The 23,708-nt window shown below is 37.8% G+C and overlaps 1 protein-coding gene across 12 annotated transcripts in view; it reads right to left on the reverse strand.

Moving 5' to 3' along the window:
* Nucleotides 1–14,055, reverse strand: part of LOC120514820 (tenascin-N-like) — a 142,991-nt gene extending 128,936 nt beyond the window's left edge. For 5 of the 12 annotated variants that reach the window (XM_039735405.1, XM_039735402.1, XM_039735401.1 and 2 more), the window contains exon 1: nt 13,903–14,053. The gene's annotated coding sequence lies outside the window, so the exon portion shown is untranslated. Of the gene's footprint in view, nt 1–13,902 lie in introns of all 12 variants that reach the window. The other 7 variants (XM_039735399.1, XM_039735398.1, XM_039735400.1 and 4 more) reach the window with 3 other exon arrangements.
* Nucleotides 14,056–23,708: the final 9,653 nt, after the last annotated feature.

Genomic DNA, 23,708 nt, shown 5'->3' on the forward strand with positions numbered 1-23,708 from the left:
ATTTTAGCCCATCAGTAGAATTCAGTGGATTCGGTACAATAAATAAAACTGAATGACCACACTTTTTAAATCATCATTTTAGACACATTAACCCTAAATAAAACACTTATGTCTGGGAGGTTAGTACATACAGAAAAGCCTGTCACTGTAAAGACTCCTTTTAGCATCTACAGTTTCAATCAGAAAGATATTATAGTGATATGAATCAAGGTTAATGAAAATGTGACAAAAAGCCTCATTAAACAGCAAAAATATTTACTGACACATTTTGAGTTATTTTGAGAACAAAAATTGACTTAAGTCTGAGTTCAAATTAAAAATGTAACTCTTTTCATAAATGTGCAAGTGCACTATTATTCAACCCCAAGCTCCAGCATCCCTTAGGCATATAACTTCTAATAACCATTCTTGGTAAGTGCTGACAAGCTTCTTACACCTCTTTGTTGGAACCATTGCCCATTATTCATGTGTAAAAGCCTCCAGCTCTTTGATGTATGATGGCTTCCGTGCTGCAACTGCCTTCTTTAAATCCCACCAAAGATTTTCAATGGGGTTTAAATCTGGGGACTGAGAAGGCTACTCTGGCACATTCCAGGATCTATTTATCATCCAAGCTTTGGTTAACATGGAGGTGTTCTTGGGATCATTGTCTTGTTGGACAACGATCACCAAGATTCAATTGCTGAACAGAAGGCATCCCATTCCTCTTTAAAATGGCAAGGTATTTCTGGAAATCCATGTTACAGCTGAAAAATGTTCCCTCACCATCAGTGACCCACCTCCATGCTTGGCTGTGGGTATGGTATCCTTTTGGTCAAAAGCCTAACCTTTCTTATGCCAGATATACTGGTGGTTCATTTTTTCCAAACAGTTCCACTTTAATTTATTTTTTTTTTTCTCCTGGCATATTCTAGTCAACTTTTATTGTTCTTTATGGACAAAAGTGGAGTGTGGCCATGAAGTCCTTGCTTATTCAGTGCTTGTCTTGTAGTTACCACTGAAGCACTCATCCCGGCCTTCATTGGTTCAACCTGTAGGTGTTTTGCAGCAACAAGGGTTTTTTTTCATGGTTGTCCTGACTAAGTTGTTTAAGACTTTCTCCCTCGGCCAGGCAGATTTGCAGATGTGGCAACAAGTTTTAAACTTCCTTATAATGCTCCCAGTGGTGCCTCATGGAGTGTTAAATATTTGGGAGATCTTCTTATATCAATGCCCTTCAGGTACAATGAAATCATTTCCTCTCTCAGCTTTTATGAAAGCTACTTCAACACCTCCGTGGATGGGGTTTATATATGCATCACAGATGAAGCCAATTAAGGATCATTATTGAATTCCCAAGGGCTTAATTATGTTTTAGCTCCACTTTTAGCCAAGAAAAAGTAGCAGAATGTTTTAAAAACAGCAATACTGCATTACATAGGAACTGAATAATTGTTACATATCTATATAAATGATATATCCTGTTACTCACACATTTTCTTTGTTGATTTTTTGTATAACTCAACTGATAAAGAAGTTATTCAAAGCAAAATCTAGCTCTTTGAAAAAACTTTCCTTATTGAATCCTTACAATCTATGGAGGTTGCATATTTCTTATTGTAACTTTATATTATATTTGAGAGAAGAATATGCAGCCTATATGCACATAGTAAGTGCCAATTTGGTAATTGTACTGTGACTTTCAGAAAGGAAAAAAAAATTAAACAAGGGGGAAAAATAATGGGTGTTCTGTTCAATCAGTAGATCCAGTGTACTCCAATGGTAACTTTCAAAAGATTAAACATTTTCAATGTGGAAAAACAATCCTCTTAGTGAAAATCTGATGTCTTTGCCCTCAATGTGCATCAATGGCAGTTTTTTTTTTTTTTATTAACTTTGGTCTTATTTGATCAGTTTCCCATCTAAGCCACAGTTCTCAGTGTTATACCTGCTCCACTAATGAGACTGACTGCCCATTGCCTCCAGCATGGGGCAGTTTTCAAACTTAATTAAACAATCAGGCCCAGAAACCTTTTTCATCTCCATCTGTGGCAGCCTTTGACAGTTGTCTGACAGGCAATTATTTTAATTACAGAAGGTTAGAATACATGCTCTGAGGACTGTGGTAGGTGCTGTCCTTAGAAGGAGGAAACTTTTGCTTGCTGATCCCCCAACCACCACCCCTAAGAGGTTAAAAAAACAAGTGAAGAAAATCAGTCTCCCACAACACAGCCACTCATTATGCACAAAAATGTTGTGGCTTTCAGGGAGCTCCACATAGCTATTCTAAAAACACAAGCATGACATCACCATTGCTGGTACAGATTCTCACTTTAGAGTGCAATTGAAAAGATTGTCTATATCGTCCCTATCAATTTAGTGAGGGTTTCATCCTTTGAGTGTTATATTTTTGACAGGGTTTTTCCTGGCTTGCATTGTTTATATATTTTTCTGTTTTTTTCCAAAGCATTTTTTTAGGTTTTTATATAATGTATTATGTTTATGTTTAGTTCGGTATCTGTGTATGAAGTATTGTTCTCTTTTGTTGCTTTATGCTTTGTGGATGAAACCCCAAGAGTTGGGGCCACCATGACGTCACCCTCGCTATTTATTGAGCCATAAAAACATCTCAGTAGCAGTTAACTGACCAAGAGAGAGTTTGTTGGAAATCTGTAAGTATTACCTTTTTTCATTTTGGATTTTCTAATTTTTGTGACTGTTTCTGCTTTTGTCTTTGGATCCTCCATTTGGATTGTACATGGGACTAGTTTACTTTTGATTGCCATTTGGGCAACTACTTTTTACTCTTTGGAGCATTTTAAATATATATTTTCATCAATAAAGATTCTTCACTTCAGAGAGTCTCTACAAGCTAGAGTTTTCATAGTTTTTCTCCCTTGAGAGACATCTTAGGATATTTTGAGACTTTAAAATATACTGCTCAAAAGAATTAAAGGAACACTTTTTAATCAGAGTATAGCATAAAGTCAATGAAATTTATGGGATATTAATCTGGTCAGTTAAGTAGCAGAGGGGGTTGTTAATCATTTTTAGCTGCTGTGGTGTTAATGAAATTAACAACAGATGCACTAGAGGGGCAACAATGAGATGACCCCCAAAACAGGAATGGTTTAACAGGTGGAGGCCACTGACATTTTTCCCTCCTCATCTTTTCTGACTGTTTCTTCACTAGTTTTGCATTTGGCTACAGTCAGTGTCACTACTGGTAGCATGAGGCGATACCTGGACCCTACAGAGGTTGCACAGGTAGTCCAACTTCTCCAGGATGGCACATCAATACGTGTCATTGCCAGAAGGTTTGCTGTGTCTCCCTGCACAGTCTCAAGGGCATGGAGGAGATTCTAGGAGACAAGCAGTTACTCTAGGAGAGCTGGAGAGGGCCATAGAAGGTCCATAACCCATCAGCAGGACCAGTATCTGCTCCTTTGGGCAAGGAGGAACAGGATGAGCACTGCCAGAGCCCTACAAAATGACCTCCAGCAGGCCACTGGTGTGAATGTCTCTGACCAAACAACCAGAAAGACTTCATGAGGGTGACCCAAGGGCCCCATGTCCTCTAATGGGCCCTGAGCTCACTGCCCAGCAGCATGCAGCTCATTGGCATTCGCCATAGAATAGCAGAATTGGCAGATGCACCACTGGTGCCCTGTGCTTTTACAGATGAGAGCAGGTTCACCCTGAGCACGTGACAGAAGTGAAAGGGTCTGGAGAAGCCATGGAGAACATTATGCTGCCTGTAACATCATTCAGCATGAGCAGTTTGGTGGTGGGTTAATGATTGTCTGGGGAGGCATATCCATGGAGGGTCACACAGACCGCTACAGGCTTGACAAAGGCACCTTGGCTGCCATTAGGTATCAGGATGAAATCCTTGGACCCATTGTCAGACCCTATGCTGGTACAGTGGCTCCTGGTGCACGACAATTCCTGGCCTCATGTGGTGAGAGTATGCAGGCAGTTCCTGGAGGATGAAGGAATTGATACCATTGACTGGCCACCACACTTTCCTGACCTAAATCCAATAGAACACCTCTGGGACATTATGTTTTGGTCAATCCAATGCCACCAGGTTGCACCTCAGACTGTCCAGGAGCTCAGTGATGCCCTGGTCCAGATCTGGGAGGAGATCCCCCACAACACCATCTGTCATCTCATTAGAAGCATGCACCGATGTTGTCAGGCATGTATACAAGAACACAGGGCCCATACAAAGTGCTGCGTACAATTTTGAGTTGCTGCAATTAAATTTTGGCAAAATGGACTAGCCTGCCACATAATTTTTTCACTCTGATTTTTGGGGTGTCTTTGAATTCAGGGCTCTGTAGGTTGATCATTTTCATTTCCATCAAACAATGTGGCATCCTTTCATTCCTAACACATTACCCAGTCTATATCAGTATAGATATCCAGGAGGATTTCTTTTTCCCATTAAGATCTGATGTGTTTTCAAAGTGTTCCTTTAATTTTTTTGAGCAGTTTATATTTTCAGCCTTGTAAGCCTGTTTCTCTATTTTGGACATATCTAGTTAGCCTGCTGGTAGAGTTGAAATGTTGAGATGTTCTTGTTTTGGGCAGTCTATTGAAGTTCCTGGCTTAAAAAAAAAAAGCTGATTTTGGAGGCCTCAACTTATTTTAGCTCTGTTTGTAACTCCTAATCATTTCATTTAGTGCATTTACATGAGCATTAATAACCCATTTATTTACAGGAATCAAATTTTTACAAATGTTCCAGTTAGTGATATTGTGATAATGGCCTCTGAGAAACCAATAACACACATAGATTTCTTTCTGAGTAACTCAGTTATGTGGCTAGATAAACCCTTAACCAGGTTGCAGTTAAGGAATTTGTAGTGTGCACATTGTCTGTTGCACTTTGTTAGCCTGAACAAATGTTCGCTTCACACAAGCATCCAACAAACATGAGTTAAAAGCAGTGGAAGGGTCCACAAAGATAAATTTCCTGATGTAAATGCATGAACAATTGCATTTTTCATTTTCCTGGTTGAAATAATATCAATATTTCAGAAATCTTGAGAGACAGAGGCTCCATACTTGTTTTCGGTTTCCTGTTAATGGAGGGACCAGCAGAAGCCGAGAGTTGGGAGTGGTTCTATCCCCCAAACACCACGATGCAGTGGTTCCTCGTATGGAAACCCAGTAGGGACACTCACAGGGGTGCTTTGGAGATGGCCTTACATAGTCAGAGGCAGTGGGCAACACTCATCTGGAGGAGAGAAGGAGGAAGCATTATGCATTGTTATTCAAAATATTGTATTGTTGTTGTTGATCACTGGAGAGAAGGACTGGGAAAAAGTACTTGGAGAGAATAAAAAGCCTTTATTTGATCCTAATAAAATGTGGAGCTTCACTGTATTTGTGGTGTAGGGCTCTCTGGTGATCCCTTGTGGTTGCAGGAGGTTTTTAAGAAATCAGGCGTCTACCTTGACCTGGTTACCCACCTTATCTCGGTGTTAGGTGTGCATGCAAACACACTCAATATGAGAGTATTCCCTCACTTTAGGTAGCAGTGTTTAGTTATAAAGCATAAATCAGGAGGAGGCCTGTCTTCACAAAGACCACTGTGTATTCTCGTTGTTGAAGGATGAATCACTTAAAAGGAAGCTGGTTTCAAGTCTTCCCAATTTAATACACTCAGATCATCTCTTTATGAACTTGGGTAAATTTTTCTGACGTATTAGACAACATTTTAAATTGCTTAACTGAACTTTTTTATAGTTATACAATTTCTGCAATTTGTATCTGCATCATCAATGCACATAACATTGATTATAAATAACAGAATCTCGGAGCAAATTTGACAAGAACAGGCTACTCTGGTCAATAAAGCCTGTCAATTCTATTTCCTTAATTTCTCCAAAATGACATCAAGTTGAAATTTGACAGTCAACAAAGTAGTACTGCCCATCACACTACTTATTCCACGTATCTATGGTTCTCTGCATGAAGCCCAATAAGCTCAAATTGGATTAAACAGGTTTGAGAGTGTTATCTGATGTTGCTCACAGTGACAGTGAGAGGGAACTGTGGTTTGGTGACTTGAGAAGTGATTAGCAGGTTCTTAGTGAAGTTAACTTGATAGTGAAATATACAGTAAACAGCTGCTCCCTCCCTGCTGGTATGGTTTGAATGTAGTAGGAGGAGTCAATTTATCTGAATGTCCACTAATTCAGAGAGTTGTTGTTATTGGCATTACATTACTATTTGTGAAACTATCTGGGATTTCCCTATCATTTTGTGATTGCATTGAATTTAACAACTCTTTCTGTTCACTCCTCCTTTGTGTCTGCTTGTGACTAGAGGTAAATTTCACACAAACGTCAGAAGGTTTTTTGTACTCAAGATCATATTATGATTATTGTCATTATTGAGTGTTGATGTAGGAACCTTATACTTACAATCCATTACATTAGAACTAGGCTGTAGTGTTTCAATTGGCTTTTCATTAAATTAGACTTCAAGACTTCACATCACTGACTTCACTCTTTATAGAAGGTAAGGTAATGAACCATTAGGCAAAATAAACCAAAGGAAAATTGGAATCCGGCCTATACAATGAACTGATTTGAGAATTTATACCCATGACAGGAGCTGTTCAAAGACAAGGACTTGCTTTTTAGTGATTCTTTTCCTACAGCGTTATCTCCTTTGCAGTATTCATAGATACGCTTTTAATTGAATGGCATGCCATTCATGACTTGTGAGGTTCACCGACATGAGCCTGACAGCTGGAGTACAAGGAGACATGGCTGAAGTGTGGCTAAAGAAAGACGGACAATTAATGTGTAAAAAATTTAGATTTTTGTTTAAACATATGCATAACAATAGTAACATGAGTAGAGCAGCAAAGACACAATGTTATAAATAAGCTTGGGAAGCATGGGACAGAATATTATTATCATTAAAAAATGCGAAAGACTCAAAAGATGAGAAAATTAAGCATGCCTAAATCTTAGACGTGATATACTAGAACAGGCTCAGATGATTTTATGGCACCAGTCTATTTATTACTTTCAGGAAATGGCAAGAGAGAAGCTGGCAATAAGCATGTCAATAGACATGTCCACAGGCAGTTTTTGACACAAATCTCTCCAAGTGTCTCCTTTGATGAATGAGTTTTTTTTGTAAGTACACCTCAAAACCATTTTTCTTTCATTTTAAAACCCCTTTAGTCATGCTGCATTTAGCGGTGAACCTATGAGCAGAGAATGTATTTGTTATTAAAACATCAAATATTTGGTGAACAGTTGTTTTACTGGTAAACAAGACAGTAGACTTACATCAAAACTGAGAAAGTAGGCAATTGTCAGCACAGTGTTTAAACTATAATGGAGTGAAACCAAAACCAAAAGTCAAAAATGATCAAAGTCAAAAAAACTTATTTTAGAAATGCACTCAAAAGTGTTTCCTTTTTTCATTTTCTTGCTCACACAAGCTACAGCTCAGTCCTTTTATGAGATGACATGTATTATATAATGAGTTGCCGCATTCGCAATGTATTTAGACAACAGATAAAGCGTTCCACCATGACTGCCAAGAAGAACACGTATCTATTCATCCATCTGTCCATTAATCTAGACCTGGGCCTGTGGGGCAAATGCGCCCTATGGTCTGGTTCTCTCTGTCCTGTGGATGGTATGGACAGGACGGCAAGCACTTGCCTGGGTGTGTCACTTTTCATCACAGCTAGATGTGACCGCACAGACTCAGATCAAAATGGATATGTATGGGAAATTGCAGGAGATCGATATCAGAGAGGACTCTATATAAAAGAGGGAAACTGTGAGAGATTGCATCAGAGAAAGGGGTGATACAGAGATTGTTCATGTTATATTGAATAAAGGAAGACAACCCCTTTTGTTAATCTGTGTCCTGTCTGCATTTTGTACAAAGACACAAAAAAATGAGCAGTAAAAATGAAATTTAACAAATCTTTGACTCCTACGTGTTTTTTTTTACAAATGTTTAGCGTTAAAGTTATCGATTTTGTGTGGAAAGAGTACATTGCTGCATTTAAAGAGTACAACTTCAGTAATCATTTCGAGACCAAGCACACAGAAAAATACAGAAATTTATCTGAAGAGCAGAAGGTGAAGAATGCAGAGGAATTATCTAAACTGCAAAAACAGGCAAGTCTTCTTATAAAGCTTCATGCAGCAAAGGAAGGAACAAGAAAAAACAACCATATATTTGCTCACAAAACCGTAAAAAGAAGCAAACCATTTTCTGAAGGAGAATTTGTCAAATAGTGCTTAATGGAGTCAGCGGCAATTCTCTGGCCAGAGAAAGAAGATGTGTATGAACATCTGTCCCTCTCACTGTAAACAGTTACAAGGCGGAATGAAGAAACTACGGAGAATCTGGTACTACAGCTGAAACACATGGTGGAAAATGTCAACTTCTTCTCCTTGGCCTCGGATGAGAGCTGTGATGTTCATGGCACAGCACAGCTGCTGATTTTTTGAAAGGAATAACTAAAGACTATGAAATGACAGAGGAACTGCAGGTTTCTATGCAATCAGCGAAAGGGACAGCAACAGTAAGGATTTATTTGCTGAACTCAGTACATGCATGTAAAACTTAGGACTCCAGTGGGAAACATTAATTGGTGAGACACCTAGTGGGTCTCCTAATCTGAAAGGTAAAAATGTTGGATTTTTAAAAAGGATGCAGGAAAAAGTGGCTGAGATTAAACTATCCTAAAAAGTCCTATTTTTACATTGTACTATTCACCAAGCAGTGCTATGTAATCAATGTTGAAAATTAATCATGTGGTTGATGTCGTAATAAATATTGTAAATTTCATCAGGGCTAGGACTTTAAATTTCAGACAGTTTCTTATGTTGTTGGAGGAGCATGGAGACTGATCACACTGATCTGGGCTACCACACAACTGCCAGGTGGCTAAGCTTGGGTAAAGTGCTCAAACAGGCATGGGATCAGATGTCAGAAATTTAGGAGTTTTGTCAAATGAAAGGAAAACCCAACCCTGAACTAAGCCGCACTGAGTGGCTATCAGATTTAGCATTTGCTGTTGATGTGACTGCACATATGAATGAACTGAATACAAAATTACAAGGCAAAAGTCTTTTTGCACATGATATACACAGCATAGTCAAGGCCTTCATGAGGAAACTGCTGCTTCTCCCTGAACAAATAGAGAGGAACACATTGACACATCTTCCCACACTGAGAGGGAGGAATCTATCTACTGATCAGTTTAACTGATAAGCAGCCATCTTCCGGACACTGCATGGTGGGTTTTCCAGGCAATTTAAAGACTTCAAAGCAGTGGAAACTGAAATGTTCACCATCTTTTACATGTGATGTGGACAGTGCCCCCCAGTGAGGTACAATTTGAAATTATAGACTTGCAGTCTGATGCATTGTTGGCAGATCACATCAAGTCAGCGCCATTACTGACATTCTACAATTCTCTCAAAAAGGAGAATTTCCCACACTTGAGAAGACTAGCTCAGAAAATGCTTGTCCTGTTTGGATCAACATACACATGTGAACAGACGTCCTCAGTAAAGAAACTGAACAAATCCAGGTACAGATCTTCTCTCAGTGATCACCATCTGTCTATCTGACTTTAGTGCATTAGAGTGAAGCTCAACAAAGCCTTAATTTTTCAAAGAACGTTGTCAAAGTTGCAGAGACAGTAAAATACTTCATCAGTTGTTAATGCAGTAAAATGTATTTCTTATTTAGTATTTTTGGTTTAAACAATTATAGATTGTGTTAAAAGGCATGCTATAGTGTGCGTATGTTCCATGGTTCAATGATTCAAACAAAACCTGTGAATATGTGGTCTATATTCATTTTATTATGGTGAGAAAAAGAAAAACAACATATTTACCATAATGTCACAGTTGACAGAATGTGTTCGGCCCTTCTCAACAAGCTGTTTTTCTCATGTGGCCCCCCTTAAAAAATAGTTGCCAACTCCTGCATTAATCCATCCTTGCAACCCACTTATCAGGAGAAGGGTCAGGGGGAGGCTGAGCCCACCCCAAGCAAGTATCGGGTGCAAGACAGGAACAGTCCCTGGACGGAGTGCCAGAACATCACAGGGTGAACAGACTCACACAGAACAAACCGCTGGGGTGTCAGTTTTAGCATCACCAATCCGGCTAACAATAAGCATATGTGATAACAAAGGAGACAGAGACTAAATGGATACCTTCTAAACAAATCTATGAAAAAATGCTGAAATAATGCAGAGAACTATATACACATACACAATCTGACATAACCATTATTGCAGCCATTACATACACATCTTTGTTTTAACTTTTCATCTACTCCTTTAATTTAGACCTTTCCTTCCAGCATTTTTGTTCTTCTTGTTTGCTGTCAGTTCTAACTAGTGGACAAAAGAGATGTTTCTTCCACACTTTATATGTGTTGTTTTTCACACTTTCTAGTGATCAACAATTTCTCCTTATATTGTTACTAACAAGATGCACAAAACTCGAAATATATCTCACTAAAAAATTGTTTTTCCTTATGATATCATAGTTGTTCAGATATGTATTGTAAAAATGAAAACATAACACAAGTTACTTATTTTTGAAACTGAGAATTTCACTTAAAAGGAGCAAGAGCTCTGTAAGTATTAGATCTTGCCAAACCAAGTAACCATCCATCTGTTCCTCCATTCTCTGAACCCGTCCATCAGATGCAAGCTAAGAGCCAACACCAGGCACGATGCCAAATGACCTTGGTTGTGATATTTCAATTGACTGGAAATATGGTAAGTATAGCGCAGTGGTGAAAATGATGAGTAAGACAAAGTAAAGGAGGTTGACTAAACAGCCCATTTTCTTTGTGTGATGGAACGGTAGAAACAACAAATTATTTGTTTTGAATTTTATAATCTGTAAGGAGCACTGAATACATTCATAAATTTGGATTTTTCCCCATGGGATTCCAAGAAATTTGAATGAAATACCTGTTATTTTGCACCAAGACACTCCTCATCAGGAGAGCATCATAATATACTAGAAATTGCACAAAGTGCATCTGTTTGAAAATCATAACATAAATTATAGAGAAGTGATTATGAGTTGCATGATCTTCGGGCTGGCACTGCTCCACGTTGGCCTGCAGCACTGTTTTTTTACCATGGAATTGGCAATATGTAGTGTGGCATTTTAACTGAATATTTTTTGTTCTTTTTGTTTTTAATTTCAACACATCTAGTAGTCTTTGATGAAGGTACCGTGTCAGAGTGTAACAAATGAAAGTAGCTGACTTATATTCGCCTTAGACTATGTTTATACAGCTTTATTTGTCAGAACTAATAAAACTGTGAAGGTGTAAAGAATAACATACAATTTGATTTTAGAAAAACGAGTAAAACAAACAAAAATGCAAGAAGACACTTTCGTATGAACTCTGGGAAACCTTTCTATTCAATGGGCAAGAAAGATTTCTCTGCGGCCAACTCAATAGGTGTTCTGCATTGTAGCTCTGGGTGACTGACACGGTCACTCTTTGAATACAGACTGAGCTTTTTAATGTCTGAAGACACTGGAATTCCAGTGATGAGCCTTCAGTTCTTTAGAGGCTGCCCAGGGGTGAAAGGAAAACGCTGACAGGGGAACTTCTTATTTACCACACAACAAGAGACCCTGTGACTGCAAAGCCATCTAATGGAGAGATTTAGAATAGAGTCACTAGATGATGTGGAACGTACTCCCCTGCATTTAGGGTGTCTTTGTTAGAGAAACGAAGGCACAAGAACAGAAGAAGAATTACTGGATGTCAAATAAAGAATCAAGAAGAAGAAAGAAGGACAGCAAGCATTCCTACTCTAATCTATTATATTAATGAATTGTATTTAAATGTATGCAATACATGTATACATAATACAACATAATCACAATATTACCACTAGTTCTGTAAAAAAAATCAGGTGGTATGCAATCTATTTTTTTAAAATATATATAGATATTTTTAGTGGTGAAAAAGCTGAACAAATCAGGAAAGATATCATATTAAAATGCTCTTTTCAAAATTATTGGTTTTATATATCTCCTTAGACTTGCCTAGAGACTTTAAAATGTAGCCTTAAAAAAGGCAAAGTAAAATTTATGTAGGTGCAGCTCAAAGTGCGCTCAATTATGATGTATTATACAAACAGATTAACTTGTGCTATTAGGATTTGTATCGTGTAATGCAACATCAATCCACGGGGATCAATAAAGGATGAATGGATGGAAAACTTACAACAATAATATGCATTTATTCTTTCTAAATTATACAGAAAGTAGTTGTTCTGACTGGTTTTTATGTTTAAAAATATACATAAAATGATTCTACAATTGGTAATTTGGAGTTTATGACCCTGTCTTCTGTGCTATTTATGGTATTCTTACATTTCCTTTAATGGTTACTGGCATTGCATAAACAGTAAATAGTCAAAACAACAAGGAAAAAAAAGCCTTCTGTCTGAACACTGCCTTCTCTACTGCTGGATTTGATCCTGAGCCCTGGAGAATGCTGTGGCCAAGATGCCAAAAGCTGATACTCACTTAATCCCTTGAGAAGTATTTCTAACCTGATATGGCCAGATATTCACAATGAAGCACTTTGGTGCTTAACCTCGATCATTCATTCACATCTGTGCCTGCTTTGTTCACAGCACATTGTAGTGTCTTAGGGAAAAAGTTCTTTACATGAGGTCAAAAATTGAGTAATTATATGTGGTAAGTTCTGGCTGCTGATGGTATGAAATTTAAGATATTCAAATAGCATAATTACAAAGCAGTATTGCAGTATTAAAGAATTCTCAGACCATTTGCCTTAAAAAAATTAAAGATATAATTATAACTTTTAAATTTATTTCATTACAGTATACTTTAAGATTTAGATTTTGTTCACAGAATGCACTTAAGAGGATTCACAATTTACAGATACAAAATTCAGTTAAAGCAGGCAAAAGTTCAAAAAAGTTCAATGTAAAGTCTTGCAAGTGACTTTTTATTTAGATATGCTACTGGAAAATAAAACAGTGGTGTTCTGCATTGCTGTTATTACTTACATAAGTAAAGTACTTACAGTAACACTCCTCTTCTTCTTATTTATTAAAACGGGCTGCTGCCCCTGATCAATTTTAGGGCATATAATGGTTATTTTTTGCTTAAATTGCACTTACATATACCAGTTGTACAAGTTAGACTAAAGGATTGTTGAACAAAGAAAAGTTATTTTTACTGGGAAAGTACTTTGAGATAGTTAAATTGCATACAGATTCTTTTGTTTCAGTTAAATAAATAAATTAAAATGAGTGGGCCACCTTGATGATAGATAGATAGATAGATAGATAGATAGATAGATAGATAGATAGATAGATAGATAGATAGATAGATAAGGCACTATATAAAGTATATAGATAGATAGATAGATAGATAGATAGATAGATAGATAGATAGATAGATAGATAGATAGATAGACTATAAAACAAAGTAACAAAATATGCTAAATATTTTATAACATTAAGAAAATATACATGTAATACCTACTGTTTGCATTGCATATTAAAATTCCATTTCTTTAGTGAAATCTCTTTCATATTTCAAGCAAATTTTAATTCTCTGAAAATGATCTTACATTAAAAAAGAAAACACATGTAACAAACACAACTTGCAGCAATATAAATAAGATGCATGCATTCATATGTTTGTCTATATTTGAAAATAAAGGCTATCAAAAAGTAGAAGTTGAAAAATCACATTTAGGAGAAGAGAATATTTTAGATTTCCACAAGCTGGTAATAACTGTTTATTGTTTCTATTTCTGGGTTGTTTGGATTCTTCCTTTCCCTGCCTCACATTCAGTTAGACACAATAAAAACGGAATGCATGTCATTCTTACCTTTATAATTTCTGATGATAAGATAATTGTCTTGCAGCTGGAAGGGTAAATTGTTTTGTCTTTTAAAAATGAACTTTTTTTAAACACCTGTTGCTGAGCCAAAGATCAGTGGCTGAGAGTAAGTGTCAGTTAGCCTCTCTGTTTTCCTCCAGCACTCTTCAGGGTTTAAATCTCCTTCCCTCTAAATGCAGGAGCCAATGGATGCTCTGGGAGGGCCCTCTGCTTTTTGAGCAGGAATGAAAATAAGGCGAGATAATGAGAAATTCCTGTCTTTCTCCCTGGAACAAATCAAGTACTAAGATCTCAGGACTGCATTTTCTTCTCCTTAATATCTTATGAAAACTTTTTTTTTATCTTGGAATTTGTCCTTTGTCCCATGACTAAGACAGAACATGTCACTGCAGTAACTTAATTTTCCTAAAACATCGAATAGGCATAGTTAAAAAAACAAAGCATACATTGAAATAAAAGAATATCCTCAAGTAGTTACAACAAAAACATTCCGCTAGATTGAATTACATATGAGAATCCAAAGCTGATTTGAAAAGATGTTTCTGTGTATATGATTATTGTGCTTTGATAATATACAAAAGGACCAACTTTATTAAAGTTAATTTCGGTATTGAATAGAAAAAAAAGAATGTTAGAAGTGCAATATTTCAGATTGGGATTCTTCACAATTGGAATTATTTGTTAATGACATGACAAATAAATTGACACTTATTTTATCCTGCTACACTTGCATAATGACATACTCCTCCTTTACCTCCTTATCTATCTGTCTATCCTTCCATTTTTTGTAACTACTTATTTCAATTCAGGGTACTGAATGACAACTATACTGAAGTAACCAGTCCTGGATAGGGTGCCAATCCAACGCAGTCAAGCTTCTTATGTACATACAGTGCAAAATATGCTGCCTGTTCATCCATTTTCTGAACACAGTTTTTCTATTACAGGCCATGAGTTACATACGTTCTTAGGTAGGATCTACCCCTGGATGAAATACCAGTCTACATCTGAACAGACTCACTCACACACAGTCAATTAACAGTCTCTTAAAGTGCAAGGGTGTGGAGAGTAGAGTATTCCAAGAAAATCTGCCCAGACATGGGGAGAACATGTAAACTCCACATTGATATTGATTAAGCCAGGATTCATGTTTTACACACTCTAGTGCCAATAATATGCTAAAGAAAGACAAGAGAAGAAACTTAGGATGTTTAAAAAGAATAAGTACTCAAACAGAATAAATAAAATCCATAAATTATTTCCATTAACTGTTTATCAATTGCACCAATGCCACAATGCACACAGTAGCCTATATACTACACATAGATCTCCTTTTTAGGTTCTATCCAAATTACGAACAATTTTATTTTTATTTAAAGACTAGCTGATTATCCAGTGGCTTCGCTCACTGGGTGCAAGGGAAAAAAATTAAAATTTAGTATTTATAAAGTAAGTTATTAAATAGTAAAACATTTTGATAAAAGAATTTGAAGAACATATAAGAAGCATATAAATTATTAAACAGTAAAACATTTCCATAACAGAATTTGAATGATATATAAGAAGTGTATAAATTATTAAACAGTAAAACATTAACATTTAAGAAGTAAAGATATTGTACATTGAGTACTACTGTTGTGGTTTCAGGTAAACTACCTGCTTAACAACCTTGCACTACGTGCCTGTGATTTAAGAGAAAAATTATTCTGAGAAATATGGACGCTACCCTTCCGTGCTTAACGGGAAGAAGGTCCAAATAATTCCCAAGTCCAATACTTTACATGAAGAGGTCGATACATATTCTTAAATGTAAACCCTCCATCTTCTTAAAAGAATTCATCACAAAACCAACCTTGAATGTTGCGGGGTTTTAGTGACCCGAACTCACCTTAAGGAAGTAGCCGTGCACTGCAATTTACCAAGAGAGTCACACTTCGATGGCGCCGATCACACTCATTCGCAATGATTTTCACTGTCCAAGGAGCCGACGGGGCACTTGAAGTGTCATAAACGGTGCGAAAAGAGAAGACGCTGCCCGAAACTGCGAAGCTGTCGACCCGGCAGAGCAGCCCAACATTAAGCGCCTTCCAGCGTCCATTTTGTTGTCACGACCCATCGCCGCTGAAGGCGGTCTTCTACAGCTCGGCGCAGTTAAAAAGTAGAAAGACGCAAAGCTGTTTTCTTCATCTCTTCTACTATCAAGTACTGCCAATTAAAAAAAAGTTAGAATGTGGCAGTTTCCGCGACAGTCACTTGGAAGAATAAATAAAACTTCTCTGTCAGAAGGTGCCTGGCGGCGGACGGCTCAGCGCTGGAGTCCAGAGAGGTGGGCTGGGAGGGGATAACGCGGGGCACACTTCTATGGGATAGATTGGCATGTTTGTGTTTACTTCTTTTCAATATCAGTAAAATAACTCTAACACAAATAATAACAATTCGCAAAGACGATATAAAAATGGCGTCCACAAACAAAGTGATTAGTTTCTGTATTATAATATGTTAATGTGGTCATACGTAATTTCCGTTTTGCATGTTCATATGCAATTTCCGTTTCAAACGCAAAAAGAATTTTATATATATAGATAATTATTTTCTTTGCAGTTCCCTCTGATTCTGCATGGGATTTCCTTTTTTCCACCCACATCCCAAAGACTTACTCAGCAGTTTATTTGCAACTTTGCACCGGCCTGGTATGAGGGAATGTAAGTATGTGTGTGAGTTGGTGAGTGTGTGCCAAGTAAGTGTGCCCTGCCTTAGTCCCATTGCAACCTTCAAAGACTCCATCTCCTAGTTTCTGTAAATAAAATTAGATTTAGCGGAAAACGAAAAATGGATGCATAAGTGGGTTTTTGTGTTTTGGGCGCATCATACTGCGTCTCAATGAAGAACTATGACTTCTAAGTAACCTCTTAATTTACGACAAGAGTCTTGTTCTTTACTCAAGAATACCACTGAATTATCCATGCTGCCCATTGATAATGGCTGGAAGTTAAGAACAATGTTTCAAAATGAAAAGGGTGCTTGCTGCTACTGGGATAGGCTGTGGCTTCCTCTGCCCCCGGTACACACCTGTATGGCATACTGGCAGTTTTCCATTATTTGTATCAGCATACCAGCAGTGAATGGTGTGTACATCGCATCAGAAGGAGAACTAAGAAGCTGAAAAACACAGAGGGTACCAGCATTTATTTGTTTTTACTTCAGACACTGCTGTGGCCCTAAACGTGCATTATGCTGTTTCAGGTAAAAGATTGATGTTAATTTTCTTTATAGTTGAGGTTAGAATATTATAACTATTTACAAAAAATGTTTTACATATCAAAGCTAAGACTCTTTCTGAAGTGAACTGTTTAGTAATGTTATTAACCTCACATCATCATTTAGTTGCTCTTGTTCAAAAGAAACCAATATTCTTAATTTTAGCATTGTTAGTTATATTTGTGCATTCACCCAAAGATTTTAAACATGAGCTTAGTCTTGGTTGAACAAAATCAACGTTTCATTATTTGACAGATGGTGACTTACAGATGTCGATATGGTAGAAATCAATTTATGTAACCGATAATTCCAAGTGTCCCGATATATTTCCTATTTTCTATGGCACTGTTAGCCAATGCCTAAACATGTAAAATCTGCATAAACAGGCATCCCAAGTTCTTTTACGAATCTGGAAATTTTCTCAATTATTCAATGGTATAAAAAAAACAGCCTACCTGTGTGCAGTCCAATGCATTAACAACTTGGCCATGCCTTCTTAACTAAAAATAAAAATCACAGTAAATTTGTAGAGTCAGCTGTACACTGCAAACATTGTTTAAATTTTCATAAATACTTAAAAGCCTGTTTCAACTAGTCAATGTACACCCATTTCCTAATAATATGGATTACAATCTACAGTACATGACGCACAAAGAAAAAAAAAGTAAACACTGTGCCAGGTTCTGGGCTTCTGCAGGAAAACCATGAGGGTGGTGGAGGTATCTGCATGTTGCTTGGCGATATTAGTGAAGATGGTAGCTGACCAGGCGGCTGAGAAAAGAGCCATGGAAGGAACTGCACGCTTTTAATGCAATTATAATCAAGTGCTTACTTGTATGCTTGCTGGTAGCTTTTTAAATGAAGCAGGAAGATGTATCATATACTCATTAAAGCAAAGTATGTAAAATGTTATTAATCAGAAATACTAGTGGCTAAAGCAGGTTTTATAACCTCCAGCAAAGTGTCAAACACAAGTAAAAAGCTGCACTGGATAAAAGAAATACTGCAGTTTGAATATTTTAGTTGAATATGTTAGTTTAATAAGACCAGGAGCAGAAATATTATTTATATATAGACAACAATCTGCTAATTTTAACTCGTCTGATGTGGAGCCTTTTTTCCAGGGTGCTGTTGCTTACCTCCCTGATCTGTAAGATGTGCATGTTAGGCCCGAGTAAATTGGTCAGCATGAGCATTGGTGCCATGGACTGGTGGCCCATCCAGAGTTGGCTTGCACCTCAACCTGCACCTTGTGATCCAAGTAGGTTGAAAGGGTTATATTATGATTACGAACCTTTTACTCTGAACAAGTAACAAATATGAGTTAATATAAGTACAGGATATTGGCTGCCACATCTCCAAAATGTTTCTCACAATTCACCATTTCACTTGCAATCGAATCACAATTCTGGTCAACCTTTAGCACAGTCAGCTCCCAAAAGCATTGTGTCATGCATATTAATGCCATACTGACCTTCAGCCCAGGATGACACCTCAGTTTGCTATATATTTCTGCCAACAAGACAATTATAGCTGCAGTTTCTGTGTGTCTATTATCGTTTTTAGCTATTACCTTCAGTATTTATGTGAAAATCTCTGGGCCAATACTGCTGAGAAGAGCACACTATACCAATAAATTACATTTACATTCACATTTATTTGCTTAGCAGATGCTTTTATCCAAAGTAACTTACAAAAGAGGTCAACATAACTGAGTAAACATCAGTTTGGAAGACTGTTTAGGCACAAGTGTTATAAGATAGGGTTACAGAATTGATCATCACAAATGAAGAGCTTTAAAAAAATGTATGCTGGTTACACTTCCTTTGTTACAGGAATTTATTATAGCCATTGCTAATTAGACAGAAATACACAGAACAAGAGAGTCTTCAAACACTTCTTAAACATATTGAGGGAGGTAACAATTTCAATGGAGATGGGCAGCTCTTTCAGCCACCCAAAAATAAACTGATCTCTATTTATTCTAGGTGGGAAAGCTGTTAGTGTATCTGCATCAAAGCTTCAGAACATTGACTTTAAATGATAGTCAACCAATAGAGACATAAAAGTTGGACTGATCTGCAAATTCAGCCATTGTGAGCATGTCCATGAATGTGACCTGTGATGGACTGTTATCCCATACAGGACTGGTTCATGCTTTCTAGACAATGCAACTAGGGTATGCAAGTATAGGAAGGTTCTGAATGATCTGATTATTTTTATTTATACAATGAAATAGAAGACACTGAAATAAAAACAAATAACACCATACTAGCAATTATAGCAGGAGAATTAACTCCAAATATTTTGGTTTTATTATGTACAAATGATGATGTAATGCATTTTATGTCAAATATTTAGAAGTCTCCATTCTCTTTTGCTTTATTGTGTCCTACAGTGGCACTTTGTGTCTATCCCGCTTGATCTCGCAATGGAATCCAGCATAAGCACTGTGTAATATTTAACCAAATCCCTGAGCATGGCAGAAAGTAGAGTGTCGAGAAACAATCTGTGTGCCCAAGGTCAGATGGGCATTGACTTGCTTTTTCCCTTGTGATTTTGGGCCCCAGGATTTAGTTGTGTTTAGTTTCTGTATTATCTGAAATTAATAGATTATCTATTACTACTTTTTTTGTTATTACCAGCAAATAATCATTTATTGCTGGCATTTTTTATTTGGCAGATGCATTTTTCCAAGCTTACTTACAAAAGTGACCGATAGCAAATTTTAGATCAGCACGCACCATCATAAAGGGCCTTTCTAGGGCTAACAAGATTGTGATACAACAACTGAAGAGAACATAAACACAGCATTACCATAAAATTCTCATTATTAGCAACTTTTCTTAATAATGCAAAAATGTCACAAATTACCATATGCTCATATTTTGCATATATATTTATATATATTGTAATGGACAGCCGGGTCCCATGCCTGGTCGGGACGACCCTGCTGTATATGGCCCGGGGAGCAGCCATGGACTTCTCAGTACCTCCCCCGGGACGCTTGGTGGCAGCCTCCCTGGTTGAGGATGCCTCAGTTTCCCACAGGGTTTCATGGGAAATGGAGTTCTCCCCAATCCTGTGGGGACCCGGGATGGCCTCCAGGGGGCGAGGCAGAGATAGTTAAGCCCAGCTGGTTTAATCATCGGCCCCACACGGGAGTGCAATTGGGAACAGGTAAGCAAGCACCAGGAGCACTCCCGGAAGGGCCATAAAAGGAGCCAGCAACCACCACTCTGGGCCAGAATCTGGAGGAAGAGGACGAGGTTGCCTGAGAGGACTGGTGTTCCACAAGGCTCTATCCTGGGTCCGCTGCTCTTCTCAATCTATATGCTTCTGTTAGGTCAGATTATCTCAGTTTACAACGTGAGCTACCACAGCTATGCTGATGACACACAGCTGTACTTATCAATAGCACCTGATGACACCGACTTTCTTGATTCACTAACACAATGTCTGACTGGTATTTCTGAATGGATGAATAGTAATTTTCTCAAACTAAATAAAGAGAAAACTGAAATTTTAGTAATTGGCAATAATGGATTCAATGTGGTTATCAGAAATAAACTTGATGCATTAGGATTAAAAGTTAGGATGGAAGTAAAAAACTTAGGGGTAACTGTTGACTGTAATCTGAATTTTAAATCGCATATTCATCAGACCACTAGGATAGCATTTTTTCACTTAAAAAACATAGCAAAAGTTAGACCTCTTATATCATTGAAAGATGCTGAAAAATTAATTCAAATGAGTGTCTCCTTAGAATTCCAAAAGCTAAACTTAAAAGAAGTGGTGAGGCGGCCTTCTGCTGTTATCCACCTAAACTCTGGAATAGCCTGTCAATAGGAATTCGCCAGGCTGATACAGTGGAGCACTTTAAAAAACTGCTGAAAACACATTACTTTAACATGGCCTTTTTATAACTTCACTTTAACTTAATACTGATATTCTGTATGTTCAATTCATCACAATAACTATTCATAGTGGCTCTAAAATCCGTACTGACCGCAACTCTCTCTTCTGTTTCTTTTTCCGGTTTCTTTGTGGTGGCGGCCTGCGCCACCACCACCTATTCAAAGCATCATGATGCTCCAACATTGATGAACTGAAACCCAGAAGTCTACGTGACCATCATCATCAAGTTCTTCCGTGAGAACCCTAAATACAAAGATGACTGTTTCATTTATGTTAGGTAGAATGCCCAGAGGGGACTGGGCAGTCTAATGGTCCGGAATCCCTACAGATTTTATTTTTTTTCTCCAGCCGTCTGGAGTTTTTTTTCTGTCCACCCTGGCCATCGGACCTTACTTATTCTATGTTAATTAATGTTGACTTATTTTTATTTTTTACTGTGTCTTCTATTTTTCTATTCTCCATTTTGTAAAGCACTTTGAGCTACATTTTTTTTGTATAAAAATGTGCTATATAAATAAATGTTGTTGTTGTTGTGGTGGTGGTGGTGCCAGTGGAAGGATTGCTGTGTTTAAAGTAAGGTGCTTTGGGACTGTGTTGGGCCTGTGGGACATGGGGAAGACGTGCTCCATGGCTGAAGAGAAAATAAAAAGATTTCTGTTCAATTTATACGTGCCTCAGTGTGAATCTGTGCTGTGTCGGGCACTTATGTAGCGCCTTTTCACAATATGTATGCATATATATATATATGTGTGTTACAGACAAAACCAGAAGTTCAGCAGTTCCTGAATTGGCCGGTTATTTCACATTTTGGCCGCGAGGTGTGGCCAAAGTCCAAATTACTAGAAATGACCAGCGTATATGTTACTTTGGCCGGCCATTTCGTGAAGTAACGAGAACTCCCTGGCCAAAATCCAATGTGCTGATGTAAAACTGTCCGTTCAAAGTGCGAAGATGTTTAAAAACTTTCAGATGTAGATTCAGAAGTGAGTTTTCCATTTTGTACGAGAAACTGCTTAAAGCGGGTCTTGTTCAGAAAGCAGACGCCACTTGAGACGGCCTTCCCCTCGCCCACACATTACCCTTAAGGTCAATAAAATATGTCCCTGATGTTAAGTGACTATTTTAGGGCTAAAATGATAACAGAAATGTGAAACCTACTTATATACCTAATCTTAATTATTGTGAAACAACCAAGTGGTGTCCGCTTTCTGAACAAGAGCTGCCAAGGCTACACTCAATCAATCAATCAATCAATCAACATTTATTTATATAGCACATATTCATACAAAAAAATGTAGCTCAAAGTGCTTTACAAAATGAATAGAAAAATAGAAGACACAAAAAATAAACATAAGTCAACATTAATTAACATAGAATAAGTAAGGTCCGATGGCCAGGGTGGACAGAAAAAACAAAAAAAACTCCAAAGGCTGGAGAAAAAAAATAAAATCTGTAGGGGTTCCAGACCACGAGACCGCCCAGTCCCCTCTGGGCACTCGATGCAATTGCACTACTAAGTGTGCAACAAATCGCTACTCATGCCTTTTTTCTTCCGACTTTGGCTGATCACCCTATGCCATTTCGTAAAATAGCTAGCCTAATCCCAAAATCGAGGAAAAGATCGGACATTGGCCAGTCAATTCACAGCGACATTGGCCATTTCCTGATTTGGTCAGACACTTCCTGCTTTGGCCGATTTCGTGTTTTAGCAGGAACATATATATATATATATATTGTGAACTATGGCCGGCCGTTCACCCCACACCACTAGATGGAGCCCTTCCGGCAGCATGGAGGTGCCCCGAATTCCAGCAGGGCATCGTGGATATTGGAGTTTTCCTTCACAACCCTGCTGGATACCTTGGGGACCACTGCAGGGAGGCTCAGAGACTTGTATTTGCCCTATACCCCGGAAGTACGTCCTGGTCACAGGGACAGAGGAAATGACGTACTTCCGGGATGAAAAAGCAGAGTTTTTATCTGACCCGGAAGTATTACCAATCACATGGACTGAGAGGAGTGAAACACTTCCGGGTGAAGGACTAGAAAGGACTCTGGGAAAACCCAGACAAATGAGCTGAGTTGGGTGGCAGGGTGGCAACGTGTCTGGGAGAGTGGAGGATTGATTATTATTGTGATTGTTTATTTATGAGTATTGTGGAGAGGAGGGTGCTTTGTGCACTGTATTATTATAATAAATCCAAACTTTGGACTTTTACTTGGTGTCTGACGTCTAGTCCGAGGAGTCAAGGGAGTGATAGCGCCCCCTATCTGTCACGATATATATATATATACATATATATACTGTATATACAGTATGTGTGTCTGTATCTATATATATAATGAAAACTTCACTCACTAACTTCTCGATCATCAACAAAAACACTATTTCCCTTTCAGCCAAAAAGATTACATTTTGCAGGATGGTACATCTAGGGAAGTAGGTATGTACTAAAAATTACATTTTGGTATATCATTATTTTGGTATGTTGGTATTTAATATATATTACCTCCCCAGTCCCTTCACCTAGCTGCAACTTTGTGCAGTTGCCAGAGTATGGAGTACAATTTCCATCTTGCAGCAAGCTGCTCCAGATGATTCTAAATAAGAGCATGTC

The sequence above is a fragment of the Polypterus senegalus genome, chromosome 14 (genome assembly GCF_016835505.1).
Source record: "Polypterus senegalus isolate Bchr_013 chromosome 14, ASM1683550v1, whole genome shotgun sequence".
In the NCBI taxonomy this organism is placed as follows: Eukaryota; Metazoa; Chordata; class Cladistia; order Polypteriformes; family Polypteridae; genus Polypterus; species Polypterus senegalus.